The sequence below is a fragment of the Lissotriton vulgaris genome, chromosome 8 (assembly GCF_964263255.1).
Source record: "Lissotriton vulgaris chromosome 8, aLisVul1.2, whole genome shotgun sequence".
Taxonomy (NCBI): Eukaryota; Metazoa; Chordata; class Amphibia; order Caudata; family Salamandridae; genus Lissotriton; species Lissotriton vulgaris.
In genome coordinates, this window is record NC_141696.1 from 1,532,311,558 (window position 1) to 1,532,317,699 (window position 6,142).

A 6,142-nucleotide genomic window follows, 5' to 3' on the forward strand; every position below is an offset into this window, starting at 1 on the left:
TTTAAGGAGTCCTGTATCATTCCGCAATTAACTGGTGCAATGGGTAAATAGCATTTTTGGGATCCAGATATATTTGGCATGAGTAGGTAAGCAATGTCATCTGACTACTGACATCTGTATTCAAGGGGAGGTGGAAGGTAATGCAGACAAGAGTTTACTTTACAAAAAAGCATGAAATGGGAAATATTCATTGTCAAACCTGAAGGTAAGAGAGGTGGAAGCAAGTTTAGAAGGAGGACATAAAGCAAAGTCTATGTTAAATTGATTGTGTTGTAGATCAGTTGGAAAAAATTTGATGAATAGAGAAAAAGTACTACAGCTGATTCCAAGACCTATTTTGTTAGAAGCAAGGAACCTCTCAACTGTGCCGAAACCCGGGATTGAACCAGGGACCTTTAGATCTTCAGTCTAACGCTCTCCCAACTGAGCTATTTCGGCCTGCTTATAGCTGTGGTCTTCATACTTTAATTTAAACCATTTAACAAAATAGATGCAGGACCTGGATTTTTAACCTCATATGGTAGAGATATGTTTTAAGGAGTCCTGTATCATTCCGCAATTAACTGGTGCAATGGATAAATAGCATTTTTTGGATCCAGGTTAGGTCGTTGTTTTTTTAACTATGAATGGACTAGCACTATATTAACCAGATATATTTGGCATGAGTAGGTAAGCAATGTCATCTGACTACTGACATCTGTGTTCAAGGGGAAGTGGAAGGTAATGCAGACAAGAGTTTACTTTACAAAAAAGCATGAAATGGGAAATATTCATTGTCAAACCTGAAGGTAAGAGAGGTGGAAGCAAGTTTAGAAGGAGGACATAAAGCAAAGTCTATGTTAAATTGATTGTGTTGTAGATCAGTTGGAAAAAATTTGATGAATAGAGAAAAAAAACTACAGCTGATCGCAGGATCTATTTTGTTAGAAGCACGGAACCTCTCAACTGTGCCGAAACCCGGGATTGAACCAGGGACTTTTAGATCTTCAATCTAACGCTCGGCCAACTGAGCTATTTCGGCCTTCTGATAGCTGGGGTCTTCATACTTTAATTTGAACCATTTAACAAAATAGATGCAGGACCTGGATTTTTAACCTCATATGGTAGAGATATGTTTTAAGGAGTCCTGTATCATTCCCCAGTTAACTGGTGCAATGGGTAAATAGCATTTTTGGGATCCAGGTTAGGTAGTTGTTTTTTTAACTCTGAATGGACTAGCACTATATTACCAGATATATTTGGCATGAGTAGGTAAGCAATGTCATCTGACTACTGACATCTGTGTTCAAGGGGAAGTGGAATGTGATGCAGACAAGAGTTTACTTTACAAAAAAGGACAAAATGGAAAACATTCATAGTCAAACCTGAAGGCAAGATAGGTGGAAGAAAGTTTAAAAGGAGGACAGAAAGCAAAGTCTATGTTGAATTGATCATTTTGTAGATCAGTTGATAAAAATGTTGATAGAGAAAAAAGTACTACAGCTGATTCCAAGACCTATTTTGTTAGAAGCAAGGAACCTCGCAACTGTGCCGAAACCCGGGATTGAACCAGGGACCTTTAGATCTTCAGTCTAACGCTCTCCCAACTGAGCTATTTCGGCCTTCTGATAGCTGGGGTCTTCATACTTTAATTTGAGCCATTTAACAAAATAGATGCAGGACCTGGATTTTTAACCTCATATGGTAGAGATATGTTTTAAGGAGTCCTGTATCATTCCCCAGTTAACTGGTGCAATGGGTAAATAGCATTTTTGGGATCCAGGTTAGGTAGTTGTTTTTTTAACTCTGAATGGACTAGCACTATATTACCCAGATATATTTGGCATGAGTAGGTAAGCAATGTCATCTGACTACGGACATCTGTGTTCAAGGGGAAGTGGAATGTGATGCAGACAAGAGTTTACTTTACAAAAAAGGACGAAATGGAAAACATTCATAGTCAAACCTGAAGGCAAGATAGGTGGAAGAAAGTTTAAAAGGAGGACAGAAAGCAAAGTCTATGTTGAATTGATCATTTTGTAGATCAGTTGATAAAAATGTTGATTGAGAAAAAAGTACTACAGCTGATTCCAAGATCTATTTTGTTAGAAGCAAGGAACCCCTCAACTGTGCCGAAACCCAGGATTGAACCAGGGACCTTTAGATCTTCAGTCTAACGCTCTCCCAACTTAGCTATTTCGGTCTGCTTATAGCTGTGTTCTTCATACTTTAATTTAAACCATTTAACAAAATAGATGCAGGACCTGGATTTTTAACCTCATATGGTGAGATATGTTTTAAGGAGTCCTGTATCATTCCGCAATTAACTGGTGCAATGGGTAAATAGCATTTTTGGGATCCAGATATATTTGGCATGAGTAGGTAAGCAATGTCATCTGACTACTGACATCTGTATTCAAGGGGAGGCGGAAGGTAATGCAGACAAGAGTTTACTTTACAAAAAAGCATGAAATGGGAAATATTCATTGTCAAACCTGAAGGTAAGAGAGGTGGAAGCAAGTTTAGAAGGAGGACATAAAGCAAAGTCTATGTTAAATTGATTGTGTTGTAGATCAGTTGGAAAAAATTTGATGAATAGAGAAAAAGTACTACAGCTGATTCCAAGACCTATTTTGTTAGAAGCAAGGAACCTCTCAACTGTGCCGAAACCCGGGATTGAAACAGGGACCTTTAGATCTTCAGTCTAACGCTCTCCCAACTGAGCTATTTCGGCCTGCTTATAGCTGTGGTCTTCATACTTTAATTTAAACCATTTAACAAAATAGATGCAGGACCTGGATTTTTAACCTCATATGGTAGAGATATGTTTTAAGGAGTCCTGTATCATTCCGCAATTAACTGGTGCAATGGGTAAATAGCATTTTTTGGATCCAGGTTAGGTAGTTGTTTTTTTAACTCTGAATGGACTAGCACTATATTACCCAGATATATTTGGCATGAGTAGGTAAGCAATGTCATCTGACTACTGACATCTGTGTTCAAGGGGAAGTGGAAGGTAATGCAGACAAGAGTTTACTTTACAAAAAAGCATGAAATGGGAAATATTCATTGTCAAACCTGAAGGTAAGAGAGGTGGAAGCAAGTTTAGAAGGAGGACATAAAGCAAAGTCTATGTTAAATTGATTGTGTTGTAGATCAGTTGGAAAAAATTTGATGAATAGAGAAAAAGAACTACAGCTGATCCCAAGACCTATTTTGTTAGAAGCAAGGAACCTCTCAACTGTGCCGAAACCCGGGATTGAACCAGGGACCTTTAGATCTTCAGTCTAACGCTCGGCCAACTGAGCTATTTCGGCCTTCTGATAGCTGGGGTCTTCATACTTTAATTTGAACCATTTAACAAAATAGATGCAGGACCTGGATTTTTAACCTCATATGGTAGAGATATGTTTTAAGGAGTCCTGTATCATTCCCCAGTTAACTGGTGCAATGGGTAAATAGCATTTTTGGGATCCAGGTTAGGTAGTTGTTTTTTTAACTCTGAATGGACTAGCACTATATTACCCAGATATATTTGGCATGAGTAGGTAAGCAATGTCATCTGACTACTGACATCTGTGTTCAAGGGGAAGTGGAATGTGATGCAGACAAGAGTTTACTTTACAAAAAAGGACAAAATGGAAAACATTCATAGTCAAACCTGAAGGCAAGATAGGTGGAAGAAAGTTTAAAAGGAGGACAGAAAGCAAAGTCTATGTTGAATTGATCATTTTGTAGATCAGTTGATAAAAATGTTGATAGAGAAAAAAGTACTACAGCTGATTCCAAGACCTATTTTGTTAGAAGCAAGGAACCTCTCAACTGTGCCGAAACCTGGGATTGAACCAGGGACCTTTAGATCTTCAGTCTAACGCTCTCCCAGCTTAGCTATTTTGGCCTGCTTATAGCTGTGGTCTTCATACTTTAATTTAAACCATTTAACAAAATAGATGCAGGACCTGTATTTTTAACCTCATATAGTGAGATATGTTTTAAGGAGTCCTGTATCATTCCGCAATTAACTGGTGCAATGGGTAAATAGCATTTTTGGGATCCAGGTTAGGTAGTTGTTTTTTTAACTCTGAATGGACTAGCACTATATTACCCAGATGTATTTGGCATGAGTAGGTAATCAATGTCATCTGACTACTGACATCTGTGTTCAAGGGGAAGTGGAAGGTAATGCAGACAAGAGTTTACTTTACAAAAAAGCATGAAATGGGAAATATTCATTGTCAAACCTGAAGGTAAGAGAGGTGGAAGCAAGTTTAGAAGGAGGACATAAATCAAAGTCTATGTTAAATTGATTGTGTTGTAGATCAGTTGGAAAAAATTTGATGAATAGAGAAAAAGTACTACAGCTGATTCCAAGACCTATTTTGTTAGAAGCAAGGAACCTCTCAACTGTGCCGAAACCCGGGATTGAATCAGGGACCTTTAGAGCTTCAGTCTAACGCTCTCCCAACTGAGATATTTCGGCCTGCTTATAGCTGTGGTCTTCATACTTTAATTTAAACCATTTAACAAAATAGATGCAGGACCTGGATTTTTAACCTCATATGGTAGAGATATGTTTTAAGGAGTCCTGTATCATTCCCCAGTTAACTGGTGCAATGGGTAAATAGCATTTTTGGGATCCAGGTTAGGTAGTTGTTTTTTTAACTCGAAATGGACTAGCACTATATTACCTAGATATATTTGGCATGAGTAGGTAAGCAATGTCATCTGACTACTGACATCTGTGTTCAAGGGGAAGTGGAATGTGATGCAGACAAGAGTTTACTTTACAAAAAAGGACGAAATGGGAAACATTCATTGTCAAACCTGAAGGCAAGATAGGTGGAAGGAAGTTTAAAAGGAGGACAGAAAGCAAAGTCTATGTTGAATTGATCATTTTGTAGATCAGTTGATAAAAATGTTGATAGAGAAAAAAGTACTACAGCTGATTCCAAGACCTAATTTGTTAGAAGCAAGGAACCTCTGAACTGTGCCGAAACCCGGGATTGAACCAGGGACCTTTAGATCTTCAGTCTAACGCTCTCCCAACTGAGCTATTGCGGCCTGCTTATAGCTGTGGTCTTCATACTTTAATTTAAACCATTTAACAAAATAGATGCAGGACCTGGATTTTTAACCTCATATGGTAGAGATATGTTTTAAGGAGTCCTGTATCATTCCGCAATTAACTGGTGCAATGGGCAAATAGCAGTTTTGGGATCCAGGTTAGGTAGTTGTTTTTTTAACTCTGAATGGACTTGCACTATATTACCCAGATATATTTGGCATGAGTAGGTAAGCAATGTCATCTGACTACTGACATCTGTATTCAAGGGGAGGCGGAAGGTAATGCAGACAAGAGTTTACTTTACAAAAAAGCATGAAATGGGAAATATTCATTGTCAAACCTGAAGGTAAGAGAGGTGGAAGCAAGTTTAGAAGGAGGACATAAAGCAAAGTCTATGTTAAATTGATTGTGTTGTAGATCAGTTGGAAAAAATTTGATGAATAGAGAAAAAGTACTACAGCTGATTCCAAGACCTATTTTGTTAGAAGCAAGGAACCTCTCAACTGTGCCGAAACCCGGGATTGAACCAGGGACCTTTAGATCTTCAGTCTAACGCTCTCCCAACTGAGCTATTTCGGCCTGCTTATAGCTGTGGTCTTCATACTTTAATTTAAACCATTTAACAAAATAGATGCAGGACCTGGATTTTTAACCTCATATGGTAGAGATATGTTTTAAGGAGTCCTGTATCATTCCGCAATTAACTGGTGCAATGGGTAAATAGCATTTTTTGGATCCAGGTTAGGTAGTTGTTTTTTTAACTCTGAATGGACTAGCACTATATTACCCAGATATATTTGGCATGAGTAGGTAAGCAATGTCATCTGACTACTGACATCTGTGTTCAAGGGGAAGTGGAAGGTAATGCAGACAAGAGTTTACTTTACAAAAAAGCATGAAATGGGAAATATTCATTGTCAAACCTGAAGGTAAGAGAGGTGGAAGCAAGTTTAGAAGGAGGACATAAAGCAAAGTCTATGTTAAATTGATTGTGTTGTAGATCAGTTGGAAAAAATTTGATGAATAGAGAAAAAGAACTACAGCTGATCCCAAGACCTATTTTGTTAGAAGCAATGAACCTCTCAACTGTGCCGAAAC

At 38.1% G+C, this 6,142-nt stretch overlaps 3 non-coding genes across 3 annotated transcripts; all 3 read right to left on the minus strand.

The window, feature by feature from the left end:
* Nucleotides 1-365: 365 nt before the first annotated feature.
* On the minus strand, nucleotides 366-438 carry TRNAF-GAA (transfer RNA phenylalanine (anticodon GAA)). The gene has a single exon. It is a non-coding gene; the product is annotated as a tRNA-Phe (tRNA).
* Nucleotides 439-1,528: 1,090 nt separating this feature from the next.
* Nucleotides 1,529-1,601, minus strand: TRNAF-GAA (transfer RNA phenylalanine (anticodon GAA)). Its single transcript has one exon. It is a non-coding gene; the product is annotated as a tRNA-Phe (tRNA).
* A 3,949-nt stretch (nucleotides 1,602-5,550) lies between these two features.
* TRNAF-GAA (transfer RNA phenylalanine (anticodon GAA)) lies at nucleotides 5,551-5,623 on the minus strand. Its single transcript has one exon. It is a non-coding gene; the product is annotated as a tRNA-Phe (tRNA).
* Between the last annotated feature and the right edge of the window lie 519 nt (nucleotides 5,624-6,142).